This window comes from Aotus nancymaae, unplaced genomic scaffold (assembly GCF_030222135.1).
Source record: "Aotus nancymaae isolate 86718 unplaced genomic scaffold, 86718_ANA_hifiasm-v0.15.2.pri h1tg000016l, whole genome shotgun sequence".
NCBI lineage: Eukaryota > Metazoa > Chordata > Mammalia > Primates > Aotidae > Aotus > Aotus nancymaae.
In genome coordinates, this window is record NW_026988428.1 from 84,290,659 (window position 1) to 84,314,334 (window position 23,676).

At 36.9% G+C, this 23,676-nt stretch overlaps 1 protein-coding gene across 6 annotated transcripts in view; it reads left to right on the forward strand.

The window, feature by feature from the left end:
• The first annotated feature begins 6,150 nt into the window (after nt 1-6,150).
• LOC105713875 (putative solute carrier organic anion transporter family member 1B7) overlaps nt 6,151-23,676 on the forward strand; it is a 107,954-nt gene continuing 90,428 nt past the window's right edge. For 4 of the 6 annotated variants that reach the window (XR_010343074.1, XR_010343073.1, XM_012447697.2 and 1 more), the window contains exon 1: nt 7,240-15,666. The gene's annotated coding sequence lies outside the window, so the exon portion shown is untranslated. Of the gene's footprint in view, nt 6,246-7,239; nt 15,667-23,676 lie in introns of those variants that run through there. The other 2 variants (XM_064377775.1, XM_012447698.2) reach the window with 2 other exon arrangements.

A 23,676-nucleotide genomic window follows, 5' to 3' on the forward strand; every position in this document is an offset into this window, starting at 1 on the left:
GATGCTTAAAGAAGGGAAATGAGATAATGAACTTCGGTGAGGTAATGCAGAATTGTTTTTTCTACCCCATCATAAAGTTTTCCCTACTTTCTCATTGTAATATTGTTGTCCCAAACACATTAATTCTCCTACCAAGTTTGTGAAGGCTTTTTTCCCAGTGAGCAATACAGAACCTCCCAATTATAGAGGTTTTTAAGAGCCAGATGCTCAGACTTGCAAGCACAGGTTCAAGGGATGAGACAGTTAGAGTGAGGTTATCTTTGGGCATCAATTCCCTTGCATCCCATGGCCAATGGTCTTCCATGTTGGTTCCTTCACAAATGTAGCATGAAGAAATGCCAAGGCTGCCAGCAATGTTTTCAGCAAGTTAAGCAAATAGGTTTCTAGCCAAGGGGGATGGCCTAGGCAGCTCCTATTCAGCATGCTTATAGAATGATTCAAAAGCTCAGAATTGTTGGTCTGGACAGGTCTGAGCCTTTTTGATAATACATAATAAAAGTTTGGGGCCTGTTCCTGTCCTGCCGATTTGCAGTATTACCGAGTGTCCTGTGGTACAAAAGGGTAGATCTGTCCTTAAGACAGTGAAATTTAAAGGGTTACAGGTTTTCATTTTACAATAGGATTTTGTTGGCTTGCTGGTAAGTGTGGCAGCCCTTCCTGATAGATGGAGTTGCATATGTGTAGACCATAGGGTGCAGTACAGACCTCCAGTCTCTGGAGGCCCTATTAGGTGCCTGGGACTGTTACTGCTAAGCCTCTCCTGTGTTAGGCTATTACGGGAGGCTTTTGGACTACTTAGGCTTTTGAGGTACATGGCATGGCAAGCATCAAAATACAAGGAAATAGGTCCCCCGTAGGAGGGAGGGACCTTCTTGGATTGAGTCAGAAGGTCCCCTTCCTCCCCTTCCTCTGACTTGATATGTATTTCAAACCAGGATTCATATAAGAGCTTAGGGTCAGAACATATATAGGGCTGGCAATTTCCTCGGTTACAGACTAAATAGGTTGTGAGGTTATGGGTGCAAGTTCCTAGGCAGGTGTATTCATGCATGGTTTCATCTGTAACACCATTTGGAATTTAATAGCCTCTAGGTCAGAAGAGTTAAATTTTATAAGAAGGTTTAGAATATAGAGTTTGGATGTGAGTATTAAGATTGCCATTATTAGCTGGGGTATTACAGACCACAACCATGACATATCTGTTAACCATTTCAATAGGTTGTAATACTGGTTTGCCTCCACCAGGTGTCACTGTACTTTACAGAAGCGTTAATGTAGAAGGACCTTTTTTCTTAGAATAAGTGGCATTGGATTGAGTGGCTGCAGCAACTTTAATGTTAATTTTGGCTAAATCTTTCCTGTAATTATTAATCCTGTTTTAAAGGTGAAAATTAGGCAGAATATTACAGCACTTAGAATTTTTCATCCAGAATTCCACATTGCGGATGCCACAGTGTATAGTCCTACCACAAACAGTAGAGTTAGTACAGAAATTTCTGCAAAAGTGATATAATAATTTCCATCTAAAATTTTACTTGCCAAGATAAAGAATTACTCTTTGAGGATCTATGACGTTACAAATGTAATCCCATGGATAATTAAAATCTCCCTGCAAATATGCATCAAAAAGAAGTTCTAATATATCTTGAGAGGAAAGGTAGAAATGACTTGAAAGTATCTGGGAAGGTAGAGGTAGGACTGAGTAGAATGAGTAGCCCTCGCTCATTTACTTAATTTTTATGATTTCAGCTTAAGATTTTCTATCTCTTCACATTGATGTCCAGAACATTCCTCTGAGTCATCAGGAGTTGCTCTGTCAGTTTTCCAGGTTTTAACTCAAGTGTAATGTATTCAGGAGTTGATTCCTATAACTTTTATCACTGAGAGTGTTGAAGGAAGAACAGTGTGGGGCCCATTCAAGCTTGTTCTTTAGGGAAGGAGAAAGAGAGAGGAGAGAGCCTTTACCAATACCAAATCTCCTTGGTTAAAAAAGGTGGTCCTATTTCCTGTGTTGGGCTTTTGCTAATTGTGTTAATTTGGGTTGGAAGTGAGCTAGGGAGGTTACATGTTTACTAATTCAAAAGTCAGTCTCTTGGTCTGATAGAAAACCATTTGTAAGGAAAGGCCACCCAAATAGCATTTTGAAAGGGCTCAGACCCAAGTTTGAAGGGGTATTTCTTACATGCAGTAAAGCCTTGGGAATAGGAGTGACTCAAGGAAGGTATATTTCTTGGGATAATTTTCTGAGGTGCCTTTTAATAATATCATTTGTCTTCCCTACCTTTCCTGAGGACTGGGGTGTCCAAGCACAATAGAGATGATACTATATATGTAGTGCCTTTGAGATCCCCTGCATGATGGTTGCCTCAAAAAAGGAGCCATTGTTACTTTGGAGGTACTTAGGTAGACCAAAGCAGGGAACTGTTTCATTAACTAAGACTTTTATTACCTCAGAGCTCTTTTCAGTATGTTGAGGAAATGCTTCTACCCAGTATTGAAAGCTTCCACCCATACCAGGAGGTATTAGATGACCTTTGTGGCATGTGGGTGAAGTCTATCTGCTAGTCCTCCCCTGGGTAGCTTCCCATCCTTTGGGTTTGAAGCAGAAAAAGTTACCTGTTGAGGGTATTATTTTTAAGACAGAGGTCATAAGCGTTAACAATCTGCTTGACTATTTTTAATAAGTTATCTCCTGAAAACAATCTCTGGGAACACTGATAAGTTTTATCGATTCTCAAGTGAAAAGCTTGGAACTTGGTGAACAATCTTAAGGACTTCCAACTGTCTGAAGGATGGCAAGTGGAGTTTGCCATCCTCTGAGTTTAGCCATCTTGAGTACCGAAAAGTGTACCCTCAAGAGATGGCCCGTTCTATCTCTGCAAAGGGGTACTGAGGTTTACTTTCTCTTATGGAGTCTTCCCACTTTAGAGGGGCTTTAAGTGTATTAAGGCCCTGAGGCTTCCTTGCCCCTTACTTATCTTCCAGATTAGCTAACTTGTTTCCTTTGATTATTTCATCTGTTCCTTTCTGATGTCTCTTACAATGCATCACTGCTACCTCTCATGGGAGGAAAACTGAGGATTCATGATGGTAATTTATAGGAGATTCATTAGCAGTAAGATAGTCTTTCCTTCTAAATGGCAGCATGAACATAGAGGACTAAGAAAGCATACTCAGAGTCAGTGTAAATCTTAGCTACCTTTCCCTTGCTTAAATCAAGTCCTTTCCTAATAGCTATCAGTTCACTAGTTGAGTGCTTGTGCCTGGTGAGAGGGGCACACTTTCAATAACATCATTTAGAGTGACTACTGCACATCCTGCTTTATGGACTCCTTGCTCTGCAAAGGAACTTCCATTCATGAAGAGTGTCCAGTCTGAATTTTCTAGGAGAGTTTCCCTGAGATTTTCCCTGGCTCCATAGGTCTGAACCACTACTTGTTCACAGTCATTTTTAGGGTCTCCAGTTTCCTCGGGGAGGAAAGGGATTGGGTTTAGATGAGAAGAAGTTTTTAACTGGATTGTAGACCCTTCTAAGAGCAAAGCCTGATATTTAAAAATCCAGGTGTCTGGATTTTAGCCAAAGACTTTTCCTAGAAGACAACAATTGTACTATATTATGTGGAATATAAATAATGAAGCCACATCCCCGGGTAAATTTGGTGGCCACTGTTACCAGTAAGATCACCACAGCAATGGCTTGGAGGCATGCTGGCCATCTTTTAGCCACGCAGTCAAGTTTCTTACTCAGGTATCCCACTGGCTTTTGAGCTGATCCTTGAGCTTAAGTTAAAATGCCCAGGACCATTCCCTTTCTTTCTGATACATAAAGATTGAAGGTCTTCCCTACACAAAGGCTGAGAGTTGGTACCTTAAGTAAGACTTGTTATAGCTGGTTAAAAGCTTTTGGACCTTCAAGTGCCCATGTTGGGAAATAAGTTTTAGCTGTTTGAGTATCTTTTATGAGGAGATATAAGGTGTGAGCTATCTCCCCATACCCAGTTATCCATGGTATGTAAAATCTTGTAATGCCTAAGATTCCTCTTAGTTGCTTGAGGGTTTTAGGAAGAGAAAATGAAGAATGGGCTTAATTCTTTCTTCTTCTTCTCCTAATTCTTTGGTCCATTCACACAACACTAATCCAGGCACTTCACTGAGGTTTGGCAAAGTTGGACCTTGTATTTTGGAACTTTATATCCTCTGTTGGCTAAGAAATTAAGAAGAGTGTCAGTGCCTTCCTGAGAAGCTTTCTCAATTTGGGGCACAGAGCAGTATGTCATCTACATAGTGCAAGACCCTGGCCTGCAGATGGAAGAACTCACAGAAGTCCTTAACATTGCCTGTCCAAACAAGTGAGGACTATGTTGAAGTCCCTGAGGCAGCACAGTCCATGTTAACTGAATGATTTAGCTGTAGGAATCTTCTAAGGAAAACAGATATTGAGAGTCAGGATGTAATGGTATACAGAAGAGGCATCTTTTAGATCCTTTAGATCTAGGACTGTGAACCATTTAGTTTTCTGAGGTATTTGAGTCAGCAAGGTGTAGGGATTAGGGACAATCAGATGAATTGGGACTGTGGCCTCATTAATAAGGCAAAGTTCCTAAACCAGTCTTCATTCTAATATTGAGTCTAATATTAGGAGTCTGTACTCCTAATATTGGCATGTTGCAGTATATATTACAGGGTTTGAGGAGGCCCTGTATCTCTAGGTTATTAATATTGGCTTCTAGCCCTTTTGTAATCTCTAGATTTAGGGGATATTTTCTCTGGTTAGGTAAAGAAGTGAGATCCTTAAGGTTGATCCAGACTGGCCTAGCAGTTATAGCTCAACTTATTATTCCTTGAGTTGCACTCTTCTGAATTAGTATTAGCTTCCACCAAAGGGAGACAAAGAGATTGTCCACAGGCTATAAAGATTCTGGCCTTTATGTGAGCTAAAATGTCTCTACCTAATAAAGGAGCAGGACTTTCAGAAATATTTAAAAAGAAATGTGTAGATAATGGGGCCCCCAAACTACAACAACATGGTTGAGAAAATATTGGTTTAGAATCTTTTCTGAGACACGCATCATAGTCATGCTATGAGAGGAAAGGAGGCCCGGATTTGAGAGAAGAGTGAGACTGGCTCCAGTGTTCAGAAGGAGGTCCACCCTCATTTCTTTAATTTCCAAAATCACTCAGGGCTCCTGAGCAGTAATAGCAGTTTGAGCAACTGGAGTCAGGGGTTTGAGCCTGTCAGTCCTGCTGGAGCATCTGTGAGATAGTAAGTTCTGGACTTGGTGGACCGCCATCTCCAGGGGCAGTCCAATCTCCAGTTATCCCCACTACAGGCTGGACAGGGTTGAGATGGCTTCCTCTTGCTGCCTGGGCAATCTTTTTTAAAGTGCCCTGAGTTGCCATATTGGTAGCAACTAGCAGATGCACCTTGGAGAGACTGGAATTTGCAAGCCTACAAAGCAGGTACTAGAGTCTCTGTCCCTCTCTTGTGTTTTCTTTCTTTCTCCTGGGTCTCCTCCTGATCTCTATTATAAAAGTCCAAGGTGGCTACCTTCAAGAGCTTTCCCAAGGTGCTATATAATCCTGTAGCCTGCTTCTATAGTATATTTCTAATATTACAAGCTGCTGAAACTTGTCCTTTAGGATAAGCATTCCTTGAATTAATCAGGGAACAAAGAGATATGTGTTATTAGTGCCTCCCTCAGCATTCTCATAAAGGCTAAAGAATTCTCATCTGGCTTCTGGTCTATCATGGACAGTTTAGAGTAATTAAGAGGTTCGTCCCTAGTTTTTTGAAGGCAGTTTCATGTGTGCTTTAAAAAGCATTTTTTGTTTAGTTTAGTTTTGTTTTTCCATTCAGTTGTGGAGTCACTGGGGGTTCCAATTGGGGTTGCCAAGAGGTACTACCTTTTTTCTCATTGGAAATGGTGATTCTCCTATTTCTTTGCCTTCCTATTTTCTCTTTTCCTTTTTGGTCTACTCTGGGAGACATATTGCTCATCTCTAAACTTCTCTGCTGCCTGCACAGCTACCTTTTTTTTCACCAGCAGTTAGTGTTTGTCTTAGGAACAGCACAACTTCCCTCCATGTGAGGTAAAACACTGGAGTTAAATTTTGGAAAGCTTATATATACCTCTAGGGGTCATCAGAATATTGACCCAGATCTCCCTTTATTTTCATAAGGTCCTACAATAAGAAGGAAACTTGAATCCTAGTGGCATCACCTCCATTGGACATTTCCCATAAGGGTAAGAGTGAAACTGGGTAAGTGGAAAGTTTTGGAGACAGTAGAACAGTTGATGGCATGGTTGGAGGAAGCCTCAGATAAGAAGGACAGAAGGGCCAGGACCCTCAATAGCTGCCTCGGGTAATACCCCCAGAAGTTACTGTTCTAGTTTTGAAGAATTGTTCTGTTTGGGCATGCCTGATATGACTGTTAAAAAAGCTGGGTTGATTGTGCAATACTTGTAAAGGTCTAGTGTGTCTTGAAGGGCAAAGAAAGCCTGAATATAAGAGACCTCAGACCATCTGACCGCCCATCTACAGAAGAAATCTGATTGTTGGATAGTATTTAAACCAAGGCTTCCCTACACAGTTTATATTTGTTCAAGATGGTAAGAAGGTCAAACCTATGTACAAAAGAAAATAAGCCACATTTTATTCAAAGTCTTGGGGTCAAAGGAGTCCCAGTCCTTTAAATGCGCTCCAGAGGATTACAGGACAAAGATGGTCTGTTACTCATCTAGAAGGAGAAGCGAGAATAAGGCACCCTTTTTGTCTCTTTTCTTTCCATTGGAATAGCCCAGTGAGGAGGGGAAGACAGTGGGGGCATCCCCCCAACTGTTTTCTCTCCTTGGTTCCCTGAGCCCTGGCATCTGTTAAAGGTGCTATCCATAGATGCAGGTATGGCCCTCAGCCATGGATCCAGAGGAGCTAAATAATAGAATTAGTAACACTTACAAATGCATCTCTAGTCTTCCACTGGTGACTTCCCTTTGACTTTTTAATCTTGTGTAATCTGTGTGGCTGTGCAATAGATAGATGTTGGGAAAGACTATGCAACAGTTGCATTTTGGCAAAGCCACTTAATAAAGGGATTGTTCTAGGTTGAGCTCTACATTTTGCTATTATGGCCCAGACTAAAGTATTTATTCTAAGACAGTGGTTCTCGTTAACTTTGGGACATAAAATCCCCTTATTTAAATAACATTATAATTGGAGGCAGAATTGGTACCTTTAAAGAATATGGGGTCTGAATGGTGGTTTTCTTTCTGATAGGACAATATCAAGACTCAATTTGGTTTTGGAGGATATTTTTCTTCTAATTGTTGAGTTTTCTAATTTACATAAGAAGAATAAAGCCTGGTTTCTAGACTAGGGGTACAAAAATGGAGGAGAATTGAGAAACTAGAGTTTTCTAGGCAAAGGGCCAACAAGGCACCTCATGGAGATGATTCCTATTCCACTAAGTAGTGGTGTAAACCTTGAAATCCCATGTGCTTTCCAGACCAAACATAGTGAGAGAGAAAGATACTCACTGCAGAGGTAGGGGAAGACCCTCTGTTCCTAGAGAATCCCAAACATGGAATTCCCTTGAGTTATATTCCTGGTTACTATGGCTTTTGCTGATCTTGCCTAATAGGATTATTTCTCTGAACTGTAAAAATTCCTGCAGCATTGCATACAGAGAAGGGATAGAAGACATGGTTGTCATGGAAAGGAAAGAAGAAAAGTTGTGATAGGAAAAGCTTGGAGAGCTTGTTGGTGAGGCTCAGTGGACAGTTGGAGGATGGGGTTTTTCCAGAAGCCTTTGGGTAACACCAGGGTATAGCCCCAGGTGGGAACTGTTAATTGGCCCTGGACCTCTTCCAGCCCCATGTGATAACTAGGCTCTCCATGAAAGAAAACTGGTTCAAAAGAGAGCCAACATACTCAGCACACTGAGGGCACTGGAAGATTCACCAAGTTCTCCCTGGCAAATTTTTCCCCTGAGTCTTGTAGGCTGGCAGCCATGCTAACCATTTTTTATTGGCTGACAGAATCCAGTGTTTTTGTTTGTTTGCTTGTTTTTTAACTAAGGTTGAGAAGCTTCTTAAATGAAAGTAAAGAGTTAGGGTCCACTCCTACACTCACCCTTCCAATGAATCTACATTGGTTCCTGTGCAAACCCACACAGTGAAACAGCCTCACTGTCTGGAGTAACACTCAAAGTTAGTTTTCCCATGGACAAGAAAACTAAGGGCATGGACATACTAAGATTTAGGTTCAGAGTGGAAATTTAATAGGCAAATGAAAGAGAATAACTCTCTGCTGCAGAGAGCAGTCCCAGAAAAATGAGTTGCCAAGTCTGTGGCAAGAAGTTTGATACATAAGTTGGTAACAAGATAATGTCTTATTTACATAAGGCATGAAAAACTGGTTAGACTAGGTGTGCCATTTGCAGAGGTTGCAAATTTCTTATAGTTTCCAACCTAGTTTTTAAATTATACATGTGTGTTCTCTGCCTGAGCTGCACCATGTTGCCCATTTTTCTGTTATCGTTAAAAAAAAAAGAAGAAGAAGAAGAAGAAGATGGAGAACCTCCATGTTGGATATGCCTTCCCCTAGGTAGCTCTTTTCTATTAGCACAGCGGCTGGAATTCCCCTGTGCAAGCTTCCAACTTGCATATCTACTTTTGCAGCTTGATTTCTCAGGCTGCTCTTTAGCCCCAGCACAGCACATGCCCTCCACCAAGGGACAGCCAGAGTGCTTCATTATATGTATCCCAGAATTTGTACCCCATGACTGGTGAGACCCCACAACAGGAGTTGCCAGACAACTTCTACAGGAGTGTTCCTGCCGGGATCAGATCGGTGCCTCTCAGGAGCAATGATTTCAGAGAAAGGAGCAGGCAGCCATCCTTGCTTTTCTGCAGCCTCCTGGGTTGACATCTTCAGGTGAAGGAGGGACCCAGGTAAATAGCATCTGCAGTCAATCCCCAGCAAATCACAGCAGGCTTACAGAAGAGGAGCCTGACTATTAGAAGAAAAACAAACAGAAAGCAGCAACAACAGCATCAACAAAAAAGTTCCCACAAAAGCCTCATCTGAAGTCAACAGCCTCAAAGTTCAAAGCTACATAAACTCATGAAAATGAGAGAGAATCAATAGGAACAACAACAGTAAAAAAAAAAATGCTGAAAACTCAAAAAGCCAGAGTGTCTCTTCTTCAAATTATTGCAAAACCTCTCCAGTAAGTGCACAGAACGGAGTGGAGGCAGAGATGGCTAAATTGACAAAAGTAGGTGTCAGAAAGTGGGTAATAACAAATTTGCTGAGCTAAAGAAGCATGTTATAACCCAATGTAAAGAAGCTAAAAACCATAACAAAGCATTACAGGAGCTATTATCCAAAATAACCAGTTCAGAGGGAAACATAAATGACCTGATGTAGCTGAAAAACCCATGATAACTTTGTGAAGCATACACAAGTATCAAAAACTGAATAGACCAAGAAGAGTAAAGAGTTTCAGAGCTTGAAGACTATCTTGCTGAAATAAGACAGGCAAACAATATTAGAAATTTTTTAAAAAAAGGAATAAACAAAACCTCCAAAAAATATAGGATTAAGTAAAAAGACCAAATCTATGACTGATTGGGGTACCTAAAAGAGATGGGGAGAACAGAACCAAGTTTGAAAACATACTTCAGGATATCATCCAGGAGAACTTCCCCAATCTAACAGGACAGGCCAACATTCAAATTCAGGAAATACAGAGAACCCTAGTATGAGAAGATCAAACCAAAGACACAGAACTCCAGTATAAGAAGATCAATCCAAAAACACATAATCATCAGGTTGTCCAATGTCAAAATGAAGAAAAAAAAAAAGGGCAATCAGAGAGAAAGCCCAGGTCACCTACAAAGGGAATCTCATGAGACTAACAGCAGACCTTCCAGCAGAAACACCACAAGCCAGAAAATATTGGGCGCCAATATTCAACATTCTTAAATAAAAGAATTTCCAACCCCAAATTCCATATCCAGCCAAACTAAACTTCATAAAGGAAGGATAAATAAAATCCTTTTCACATAAGCAAATGCTAAAAGACTTTTTTATCACTAGGCCTACCTTGCAAGAGCTCCTGAAAAAAGCACTAAACATGGAAAGAAAAAACCATTACCAGCCAAAAACACATTACCACTGCAAAAACACACTGAAGTACAAAGACCAATGACACTATGAGGAAACTACATCAATAAGTCTGCAAAACAATCAACTACCATCATGACAGGATTAAATTTACACATATATTAACCTTAAATGTAAATAGGCTAAATACCCCAATTAAAAGACTGAATGGCAAACTGGATGAAGAGTAAAGCCCTATTGGTGTGCTGTATTCAAGAGACACATCTCACATGCAAATACACAAATAAGCCGAAAATAAAGAAATAGAGGAAAATTTATGAAGCAAATGAAGAGCAGAAAACAGCAGGGGTTGCAATCCTAGTTTCTGACAAAATAGACTTTAAATCAACAAAAGTCAAAAAGACAAAAAAAAAAAGGCATTACATAATGGGAAAGGGATCAATTCAACAAGAAGAGATAACTATTGTAAATATGTCTACACCAAATACAGGAGCACCTATATTTATTTAAAAACAGTTATTAGAGACCTACAAAGAGACTTAAACTTTCACACAATAATTAAGACTTTAACAACCCACTGTCAATATTAGACAGATCTTTGAGACATAAAATTAACAAGGATATTCAGGACTTGAACTCAGCTCTGGATCAAGTTGACATGATGGATATCTACAGAACTCTTCACCCCAATAATAACAGAATATACATTCTTCTCAGCATCACATGACACTTACTCTAAAATCAATATTATAATTGGAATACCCCTCAGCAAATGCAAAAACACTGAAATCATAACAGCCTCTCAGACCACCGTGCAATCGAATTTAGAACTCAAGATTAAGAAACTCACTCAAAACCGTACAACTACATGGAAATAAAACAATCTGCTCCTGAATGACTCCTAGATATATAATTAAATTAAGGCAAAAATCAAGAAGTTCCTTGAAAGCAATGCAAACAAAGAGACAAGGTATCAGAATCTCTTGGATGCAGCTGAATCAGTGTTTAAAGGTAAATTTACAACACTAAATGCCCACATCAAAAAGCTAGAGAGATTTCAAATTGACACCCTAACATCACAACTAAAAGAACCAGAGAACTGAGAACAAACAAATCCAAAAGACAGCAGAAGAAAATAAATACTCAGGATCACAGTGGAACTGGAGATAGAAACACCAAAAAATTCAAAATATCAATGGATCCAGGAGCTGTATTTAAATAAGATAGGCTGTTAGATTGACTAATAAGTAGAGAGAATAATCAAATAGGCACAATAAAAAAATGTTAAATGGTATATCACTGGTGACCACACAGAAATACAAACAACCATCAGAGAGTACTATAAACACCTCTATGAAAATAAACTAGAAATTCTAGAAGAAATGAACAAATTCCTGGGCACATACATCCTCCCAAGACTAAACCAGAAAGAAGTTGAATTCCTAAATAGACTAATAACAAGTTCTGAAATTGAAGCAGTAAAATATAACCTACAAAACCAAAAAAAGCCTAAGAACAGACAGACTTAAAGCTGAATTCTACCAGAGGTACAAAGAGAAGATGGTACTATATCTCTTGAAGCTATTCCAAACAGTTGAAAAGGAGGGACTCCTCTTTAACTCATTTTATGAGGCCAGAAATCCTAATACCAAAACCTGGCAGAGGTACAACAACAAAACTTCAGGCTAATATTCCTGATGAATATTGATGCAAAAATCATCAATAAAATACAAAGTAAATCCAGCAGCAAAGTACTGTAAATTATGGAAATTGCATTTATCTTTTGTTGACAGTGAATTTTTTTTAACACTAGAATGAAATAAAGCTTTTTTTCTCACATACGCACACAAAGCTTATCCTCCACAATCAAGAGGGCTTCATCCCTGGAATGCAAGCCAAGTTCTACAAAAACAAATCAATGAATGTAACTCATCATATAAAGAAGACAAAATTCATCTTTAGAAGACAAAAACCACACGATTCTCTCACTAGATACAAAAAAGGCCTTTGATAAAATTCAACATTCCTTCATGTTAAAATCTCTCAATAATATAGGTATTAATGAACACATCTCAAAATAAAAAGAACCATTTATGAAAAACCCACAGCCAATATCATACAAAATGGGTAAAATTTAGAAGCATTCCTTTTGAACTAGCACAAGACAAGTATGCCTTCTCTTACATTGGAAGTTCTGGCCCCAACAATCAGGCAAGAGAAAGAAATAAGTTGTATTCAAATAGGAAGAGAGGAAGTCAAACTGTCTGTTTGCAGATGACATAATCTTGTATCTGAAAAAACCCATCATCTCAGCCCAAAATCTCCTTAAGCTGATAAGCAACTTTAGCATGGTCTCAGGATACAAAATCAATGTGCAAAAATTACAAGCATTCCTATACACCAAGAATAGACAACAAGAGAGCAAAATCATAAATAAACTCCCATTCACAATTGCTATGAAAAGGATAAAATACCTAGGAATACAGCTAACAAGGGAAGCAAAGGATCACATTGCTCAAGGAAATAAGAGAGGACACCAACAAATGAAAAAATATTCTATACCCATAGATAGAATCAATATCATGAAAATGGCCATACTGCCCAAAGTAATTTGGAGATTCAATGCTATTCCCATTAAACTACCATTGACATTCCTCACAGAATTAGAAAGAACTACTTTATAATTCATATAAAACAAAAAAAGAGTTCATAAAGCCAAGATAATCCTAAGCAAAAAGAAAAAAGCTGGAGACATCATGCTATCTGACTTCAAAGTATATCAAGGCTACAGTAACCCAAACAGCATGGTACTGGTACAGAAACAGAAACAGAGACCAGTGAAACAGAACAGGTGTCTCAGAAATAAGACCACACATCTATGACCATATAATATTTGACAAACCTGACAAACCTAAGCAATGGGGAAAGGATTCCCTATTTAATAAATTGTGCTGGGAGAGCTAGCTATCCATATGCAGAAAATTGAAACTGGACCTCTTCCTTAAACCTTATACAAAAATTAACTCAAGATAAATTAAAAACTTAAATGTAAAACCCAAAACTATAAAAACCCTAGAAGAAAATCTAGGCAATACAATTCAGCAAATAGGCACTGGCAAAGATTTTATGAGAAAAAGATTAAAAGCAATTGCAACAAAATCAAATATTAACAATTGGAATCTAATTAAAGAGCTTCTGCACAGCAAAAGAAACTATCATAAGAGTTAAGAGACAAGCTACAGAATGGGAGAAAATTTTTGCAATCTATCCATTTGACAAAAGTCAAATATTCAGAATCTACAAGGAACTTAAACAAATTTACAAGAAAAAACAACCCTATTAAAAAATGGGCAAAGGACATGAACAAACCCTTCTCAAAAGAAGGCTTTATGCAGCCAACAACCATGAAAAAAAAGTCCTATATCACTGATTATTAGAGAAATGCAAATTAAAACCACAATGAGATGCCATCTCACACCAGTCAGAATGGCATTTATTAAAAAGTTGAGAAACAACAGATGCTGGTGAGGCTGTGGAGAAATAGAAATGGTTATATACTGTTGATAAGAATGTTAATTAGCTCCACCATTGTGAAAGACAGTGTGGCAATTCCAAAGACCTAGAACCAGAAATACCATTTGATCCAGCCATCTTCTTATTGGGTGTTTACCCAAAGGAATAAAAAGTATTCTTTTACAAAGATACATGCTATGTATGTTCATTGCAGCACTATTCACAATAGCAAAGACATGGAATTAACTTCAATGCCCACCAAAGATAGATTAGATAAAGAAAATATGGTGCATATACACCATTGAATACTATGCCACCATAAAAAGAAATGAGATTATGTCCTTTGCAGAGACATGGATGGAGCTGGAAGCCATAATCCTCAGAAAACTAACACAGGAACACGAAACCAAACCCCACATGTTCTCACTATAAGGGGAAACTGAACAATAAGAATGCATGGACAAGGGCCCAGCACAGTGGCTCATGCCTGTAATCCCAGCTCTTTGGGAGGCCGAGGCGGGTAGATCACGAGGTCAAGAGATCGAGACCATCCTGGACACATGGTGAAACCCCATCTCTACTAAAAAAATACAAAAATTAGCTAGGCATGGTGGAGTGTACCTCTAGTCCCAGCTACTTGGGAGGCTGAGACAGGAGAATTGCTTGAACCCAGGAGGCGGAGGTTGCAGTGAGCCGAGATCATGCCACTGTAGTCCAGCCTGGCGCCTGGCAACAGAGCAAGACTCTGCCTCAAAGAAAAAAAAAAAAGGAATGCATGGACATACAGAGAAGAGCAACACACACTGGGAACTGTGGACATCAGGACAAATAGCTAATGCATGTGAGGTGTAACACTTAGGTGATGGGTTGATAGGTGTAGCAAACCTCACGGCACATGTTTACCGTGTAACAAAATAGCATGTTCTGCACATGTGTCTCAGAACTTAAACAAAATAATTTAAAAAAACATTTTCTAATATGAAATAATTAGATACAATCTAAATGCTCATCAATATAGAACAGAAACATATATTATGAACAACTTAATACCCTGCTACCATAAGATAAATGAGGAGGACTTTTATTCATACAAAGGTAGAGAATAGTGTTGATAGTATGCTATTTATGTTTAAAAAAAGAAAATATTATGTACTTAATTAAAATGAATATTATATTTCTGGATAAGGGGCAATTGTTAAAGGAAAAATCTTTGCTTTTTTTAAAATTTGCATTTTCAACTACATATATTTTCTCTTGTAAAAGAAATGAACGACATCAAAATAAAGCAAGATCATGATGTTGTCAAGGTCAAGCATCACCAGAATTGCTCTGAGAGGTATTTGGAGTACACTTTGCTTGATTTATGTTTTTATTGAGTCTGATTCCAGAGGTATTTCCTTTATAAAACTCTCTGAGGTCATTCTAATTTTATTCTTTACCTTATTTTTCTACCTATTTTGAGTAGCTACTGTGTGTAAGGGACTAATTGGCACTTTTAAAAACTGTAACAATAAAGAAAACATACATTTGCTTTTAAAAATTTTACAATATTTGTGTGTAGAAAATATAATAATTTTAATTTCTATAATTTAAAATGTTTGTTTATGTAATCTAGTGTATGATTCTATATTACTTGTTTGAAACTTATCTCCATAAATTTATTTTTCTATTTAACTATAATGTTCTTAGGCTCAGAATTAATGTCTGTCCTTTCTCTTTTTGTGTTCAGCATTACCTAGCCCAATAGTCAGAACATAGTAGACTCTGAATTAATATTAGTGAACGGTTGATTGATTGATGATGACCTTGTGGCTTTTTTTATTTCTAAACTATATATTGTAAAAATAAAATAAATTATATTTTTCCTTCCTGGATAGGTGATTGTTTCAAAGTAAACAACAGAAAGATTAAAAACATTTGCATGATATCTGTAGTTCAAACATGGACTAAAGTCAACATTTGAGTAAGACAGCAGAGGCACAATCTTCAGAGATTAGGAAAACAGGACACTGTAATGGATTCAAGGTGAAATAAGTTTTATGTTTTTGAAATAAAACAAGTAAATGGTGAGCTTTAATGTGTAGAAAGGCAAGTTGTTAGAAAGAATATTATATTTCAAATTAAATTTTTTAATGGAAGCATATATTCAAATATTAACAAAATGATGCATATCTTGAATTAAATAAGTCTTTTAATCTGATAAATAATTCCTTTGGTGAAATTCTTGATGCTTTGTAGTTTATCAATGTGAAAAATTTATAAACATTTTGATAACTCCTCTTTGGTTTTGGATAGACCAAAAGATACTTATGAATTTGATTAGAGTAAAAAAATGTACAATGAATTATGTGTTAAAAAATTCTTACAATTAGCCTATAAACCTAGAATATTAATGTATTGACAATTACTTTGTGATGCTGACCTATTTAAATATTCCTTTTTTTAAAAAAAAGCATTTTAAATAATTCTGATAAGTAATTTAGGCTGATGAAAGAGAGATCTATTATAGTCAAAAGACCTGGGACAAAGATCTAGTTGATGACTCAGAAAAGCCATTTAATTTTTCCATTTACAAGCTGGTAAATGTAATAATTCTACCTTTTGCTTTTGACACAAAACTATGAGGTATTAAATTATACCGGCAATTTAATAAACAGAAGCAAGTACTCCTAAGCACAGTGCTAAATGGGGAAGCCAAGACTCAGCAAAGTTGAAAATTTGCCTGAAGTAACATACATTGTGAATGGAAAACTCTGGAAACCTAGTCAAAGCCTCTAAACCCCATAGGGAAGTCTTAAGGAAATCAAGAAATTTGTTATGGTTGTCTTTTAGAATACACACACACACACACACACACACATATTTGTATTTAGTCACATTTGTAGTACTATCTAGTTTAATAATGACCACTAGGAAACATAGCTGGATATCTCCCCAAAGATGATTTTGAGGGATTCAATATTTAAAGGAGAAAAGCAGGTTGAAGAGGAAAGTGGGAATGTATGGTCACATTACTGAATCCACATGTTGCCAGAGAAGAAGGAGCAGGTAAGGGAATAGTCAATTATTTATTTGCCTTGTGCTCAGTAAATCAGCACTTCACAGAAAATAGGGTGAGCATAGAGTAGCTACCTGTGGAAATATTTAACCTTTTCTCTGTAGTATCTGTGTAGGAACAAAACATAAGACAGCTTCTTGCAGGACTCAACTTCTAGCTTAATTTTGTTTCTGTGGGCATAGTAAATTGAAGTTCCAAGTTTTTATTTTTCTTTATAGTTCTGCTCACTTTGTGTAAAAAAGAAGTTTTTAAATAAAAGCATTTTAGATGATAAAAAAGAAGAGAGAAAAAACCAAAAAACAAATAGCAAAATAGAGAACGATCTTGAAAAACTGATATAGGCAATATCACTCTGAAGTCTATTGTCAGTGGCAGTTAGAAAGGATATGAACAGACACTTTACAAAAGAAGACATACATGAGGCCAACAAACATATGAAAAAATGCTCATCATCACTGGTCATTAGAGAAATGCAAATCAAAACTGCATTGAGATACAATCTCATGCCAGTTAGAATGGCAATCATTAAAAATCTGGAGACAACAGATGCTGGAGAGGATGTGGAGAAATAGGAACACTTTTACACTGTTGGTGGGAGTGTAAATTAGTTCAACCATTGTGGAAGACAGTGTGGCGATTCCTCAAGGACCTAGAAATAGAAATTCCATTTGACCCAGCAATCCCATTACTGGGTATATATCCAAAGGATTATAAATCGTTCTAATATAAGGATACATGCACACGAATGTTCACTGCAGCACTGTTTACAATAGCAAAGACCTGGAACCAACCCAAATGCCCATTGATGATAGACTGGACAGGGAAAATGTGGCACATATACACCATGGAATACTATGCAGCCATAAAAAACGATAAGTTCATGTCCTTTGTAGGGACATGGATGAACCTGGAAACCATCATTCTCAGCAACTGACACAAGAACAGAAAATCAAACACTGCATGTTCTCACTCATAGGTGGGTGTTGAACAATGAGAACACATGGACACAGAGAGGGGAGCATCACACACTGGGGTCTGTCGGGGGAAAGGGGAGGGACAGTGCAGGGTGGGGAGTTGGGGAGAGAGAGCATGGTGAGAAATGCCAGATATAGGTGATAGGGAGGAAGGCAGCAAATCACACTGCCATGTGTGTACCTATGCAACAGTCTTGCATGTTCTTCACATGTACCCCAAAACCTAAAATACAATAAAAATAATAATAATAATAAAGAAAGTGGTTTATGCCTATAAATAGGTTCTTGGTATTTTCTTCTGAAGTTGAAATTGTCTAGTTTGAGTCCACAGAGCTTTAAGAAAAATCACAGCTTAATATTTAGTAATTTCAAATTGGAAATGTGAGGGAAAAAAGAAAAAGAGCTATAATAATTAAAACCATTATTTTGGAGACTTGTAGCAAGAAATAATTTTAGAATTTAGTCCAAATTGTAGAAAATAATAAAAATTGATAAACCTCATGGAAGACTAGAATTGAATAACAGGTATTCTATAGTTTATAGAAACATAATTTTTCTCTCTTCAATTCCCCAGTTTTATTAAATATAAGATTATAGTAAGACCAATTGATTTGTAAAATACTTTTCAGTACTACTATGCTTGGTTTGATTATTTGCATAAAATGCAATAAGAATAATCATTTGCCATATAGGCCATCTCTCACATTTTGTAAAATTGACTTTGCTGGAATCTTTTTTCACAGGGAATCTAAGATTAGTCTTTTGTAAAAGCCTGAAGTCTAACCAGGGATTTACCTGTGCCTGCAAATACCTGTGTGAATTGGGTGAATTCTTCTCTTCCTTATGTCCCACAGAAATTTGGAGTTCCTGGGCTTGTCAGAAAGTGACGTTCTTTACTTACCACAGGTCATGACACTGTAAATAGCAAAATATGGGGCTAGTTTATACAAGGGGCTTCTATTGGCTTCACAGGTCAGCCTCATTTTCTCAAAGCAATCTGAAAATGTCATTTCAGTCAAAGCCTTGATACAATAACTAGTGTCTTCAGTTGTTCCCTGTAATAAATGAAAGCAGATTCTTAGTAAATGTATGCAAATATTGTTCATAAATTAAGAATACTTACAAAATAGTTTTCAAATTTTGGAGTAATCAAGTTTACAGAAAGAAATTATATTCTAAATTTTGTTCATAAGCATATACTAAACTGTTAAAGCTGTAAATAGCTTAAAAAGAAAGTTTTCTTGACTCTAAAAGATGAAACAAAAACAATCAGCAAATATTTTAAACAAAAATCATAAAGAATTATTTCAGCCTTTTATTAGTTTCTTTGTGCAACTAACTCCATGTTCCACTCAATATTGGATCAGCAAACTTTATGAATACATCAGCTTATGATTTTTCTTTTATGAAAGTTTTAGAAATTTATTTTCTATTTTAATGGTACAATATCTAAATTTATTAGAAATCTATAAGAATACTCCTTAGAGTTCTATAGCTGATTATAAACTGTCCTATAAGAGAATTAAAGTAAAACAATTGTGGATAACAAAAGTCTTAGAGCAGTTATGGTTAAAAACACAATTGACAAGTAAATTCAATTACCTCTGTGGCATACAGAAATTTTACATAATCATACTGACTACTGATAACATTAAGACATATCAGAATCACACATTTGTGGAACACATTCTAATAACATATTTACATAAATATAATATAATCCAAAGAAGGTTAAATACCATTTTTTGTTTGACAATGTTTTCTGTATAACTTTAGTATATCAAACAAGCCAAATATGTCTCTTCTGGATGTCAGGAAACCTAATATCAATAAATATGTGAAGTCAAAGGCAGCAATTTTAAAATTTGATTTTGGATAATCTCTCAAATATTGAAAGTTTAAAATACTTAATATCACAAAACAGGATCACGAGTTATTGTAAAATGAGTCATTCATTTAGCCAAAGTGATAACTCAAAAATTTAAAAAATAAAGGCCAAAATCTTTATTGTTTAAGAAGACTTAATTTCCCAAACAATAAGACCTACTAAAGACTGCATGAGGCCATTAAATGTGTTTCTCAAATCTTATGAACAAATCTATTAAATTTTAATCATGTTGATCATAAAATAGAATCTTCATAAACTTTTTAATAATGTTTTAATTTTTAATTAAAAAATGGGTTAATGCCTCAAGAAACTTGTTAATCTGCAACATGGGCCCTGATGCTGGTCTTTCATCAGTGTGCCTGTGATATCAATGTTTAATTTATAGAAAAACTCTGAACTAAGTTTATCTCTTAAAATTGACCCTTAACAATCTCACACATCCATGTCTTCTGTGACAGTTCCCGAGCCTAGAAGGGTTTAACAGCTTTAATTTCTGGTTTTGTGTCTCATGAATGCAGTTAATTTGATTGTTGTCTTTTCCTGGGTCTGTAGATGAAGGTTTAACTGCTGTTAGGGTTTAAGATTTGAATTGGTGTCCCATTTAGACCCAGAATTAAAAGCACTGCAACTTAACAGAAGAAGGAAGTTACATGGATGTCATTACCTTAATTAAAAAATAATCAGTTTCTCTAAACAAATCAAAACTTAATAGCAATGACATAGGTTTTTTTTTTAATAAAACATAAAATCTGTTTGTTAGGCCAGTTACTGAATAGACAATAAATAAATAAATAACCAGCAGTATGCTTGTTTTTCCCTATGAGGAGTTCATTTTAAAAACCTGCAAGTCAAAACTAACGTAAACTCTACTTAAATTAATTAGACATAGAAAGAATGTATCCTTGGTCATAAATGAAAATTTTTGGTTTCATAGAGCAATTTAAAGCCAAGAACCCAGAGTGTTATATTAAAAGAAAACATTTCATTTAGACTTATTTTTAACATCACCTAAGCAAGAAACTTAAGATTAGATAAATGTTTTTCTTTGTTTGTTTTGCCCATAACTCAGTCATTTTATTAAACCAACAATATTCAAAGTCTTATGTATACAAAAAATACACAAACAAAGATAATTATCTTTTGGGCTGCAAGCTTTATAACCCTCATGCCAAATTTAGACACCTTATAATATCTAGCAGAGGTAAATATTAACTGCATGATCAAGAAATCTAAACAGTACTATGTGTTGACAATTCTAAGACATTTTTAATTTTATTTTACCTACAGTTTAAAAACACGTTACTTATTAAGGATTTACTTAAGTCACATGAACTTGAAAAAGCATTTTGGCTTTTCTATTTTCTATTTGATTTAAGTGCTTTTTAAAATTCAATTAGTTAGAGTTATTTTATATAGTCTCAGTAGTTAAGCATTATATACATAACACATAAATACTTAGACATTTGTCATGCATATAAATGTAGAACTTATAGATTCATATTTTAGATATTTTAAACTTCCAATATAGATATTTTAGACTTTCAATTTCTTATAACCTGTTTCATTACCCTAAGCGACTGTTAGCTAGATAGCCCTAAATTCGCACACTAAAGGAACAACTCTTAGATGAAAATCAGATAGCAAAATTTACATCTCAAGGTACAGAGAGAGTCTGGTGTGCTAGAGGAAGATTAAAAATGGATGCCAAATCAAACATAAAATTGTAGAAATGTACCTTAGGATTATTTAAGAGACCAATTTTATTTAGATAGGTAGTTTTAAATTTAGTTTCTATCTTTTAACTGGATCTTTGAGCACAGAGTCCACACTGAGCCCTAGGTCTCCAAAAAGAGACATATCATAAGAGTAGGCCATGTAATGCTTTTACAGTACCCTTTGTTAAAAAGATATTTCTCTACATGTCTAAACCACACCCTTTTGTATCACACACCTGAGAGTAGTGCCTGTTGTAATAACTATTTTAGTAAAAAAAAAAAAAAAAAAAAATTGGGTAACACAATACAAAAGCAAGCAGTTTAAGATGTGAGAAATTTTTCTGGTTATACTATTAGAGTTCCATAATGAAAAGCAGACTTTTCTCCCCAAAAAGGAGTCTGAGAGGGAACTTCTATTTTTCTAAGTAATTCCAGGCTGTTAAAAATTATTTTAGGTCTCTCATGCAGTCAAGGGTGTCAAGGAAGGAGAGACAGGCAGAAGTAAATGGAGAAAACAGGGTTCAGCCATCTGAGAAGAAAAAATAACTTTTTCCCAAGAAACAAGATTCTAGAAGAGAAAAAAAAAAAGTAAGCTGAGCACAAGTGAACACACACACATACACAAACACACACACACACGTTGGATATTAGCTTTTAATTACATTGACTTTTAGCCATTAAGCTCTAAAAATTTAACCAACTCAGTGGCCCTTTTCCCTATAATTTGGAACCTTCTTTTGGATTTGATCAAGTCAGGTAGAGTTGGTCAAACCAAATGGGAAAATACAAACAACAAAAACAACCACACCAAAAACAAACAAACAAACAAACAAACAACAAAAGAAACAGTGAAGCAAAAGAAACAATTGCACAGTTTATATGATTACTGAATGTTCTAATGGTAAGGAGGAATTAAGACCAGTTGGTTGGTAATCGTAACTTTTAGTTATTAAAGATAATTTCTGAGACAAAATCACAATTCAGATACTTGCTTAGGAATGGGGCCCAGGATGAACACTGATGTCTACCATCCAAGAAGCAGGGATTCTCTCAAACTCACCTTGCCTGTAAGAAGTGAGTTAAAACTCCAAAAAGGAGTTGCTGCTCTCAATTTTCATAGAGCAAAAAAACTCACTTTTTTTTGTTGGAAGCAAGTGAGACTCCAGAAAAGGAATTGTACAACAAAACAAATCTTAGATTCTAACCAAATGTTAGGAGTTCAGGGATTCTCTGCAGGGGAATATCCCTGATTTCAGCAAATTGTCCTATTTGTTTCAGCAATGAAGATAGCTCAAGCTGGTACCTAGCACCATTAGGAAATTTGTCAATGATCAGGGCCACCACCACTAAGAGTCCATTTCCTTGGACACCAATTTGTAAATCAAAAGGAATCTGAAACAGCTCTCAATCAATTTGGAGGTTTATTTTGCCAAGGAGCTCCTTCAGTCAGAGGCCTGGAGACACAGGTGGGAAAAATGGTTGTGGGCAAGACCCAGGGCCCCACTGCTCTCTGTAGCCTGGGACAGACTTGGCACCCTGAATTCCCACCACTCTAGCTTCAGCCATGGCTAAAATGGCTCCAGTTATGTCTAAGCCTGTTGCTCCATAGAGTGCAAGTCCCCAGCCTTGGAAGCTTCCACATGTTGTAAGCCTGCAGGTATGCAGAAGGCAAAGGTTTAGGCTTGAAAACCTCTGCCTAGATTTCAGAGGATGTATGAAAATGCCTGGATGTCCAGGCAGAAGTCTGTTGCAGGGGCAGAGCTGCAATGAAGAGCCTATACTATTGCAGTGTACAGGGGAAATATGGGGTTGGATCCCCCACAGAGAGCTTCCACTAGGACATTGACTAGTGGACCTGTGAAAAGAGGATCACTGTTCTCCAGACCCCAGAATGGTAGATCCATCAACAGCTTGCACCAGGCACCTGGAAAAGCCACAGGCACTCAATGCCAGCCCTTGAGAGCAACAGTGGAAGCTGAGCCCTGCAGAGACAGAGGGAAAGAGCTGCCCACATCCTTGAGAGCCCACCCCTTGTTTCAGTTTGGCCTGTATATAAGACATGGAGTAAAAGGAAATCATTTTGGAGCTATAAGATTTAAGAGCACCCTGCTGGGTTTTGAACTTTTATGGGGCCTCAAGCCCCTTTGTTTTGATCAATCTCTCCCTTTTAGAATGGGAGTGTTTACCTGTAGCCCCACTGTATCTTGGAAGTAACTAACTTGTTTTTTATTTTACAGGCTCATAGGTGGAAGGGACTTGCCTTATCTCAGATGAAACTCTGAATTTGGACGTTTGAGTTAATGCCGTAATGAATTTAAACTTTGAGGGACTGTTGGGAAGGCATGATTGTGTTTCGAAATTTGAGAAAGTCATAAGATTTGAAAGGGGCCAGGGTGGAAT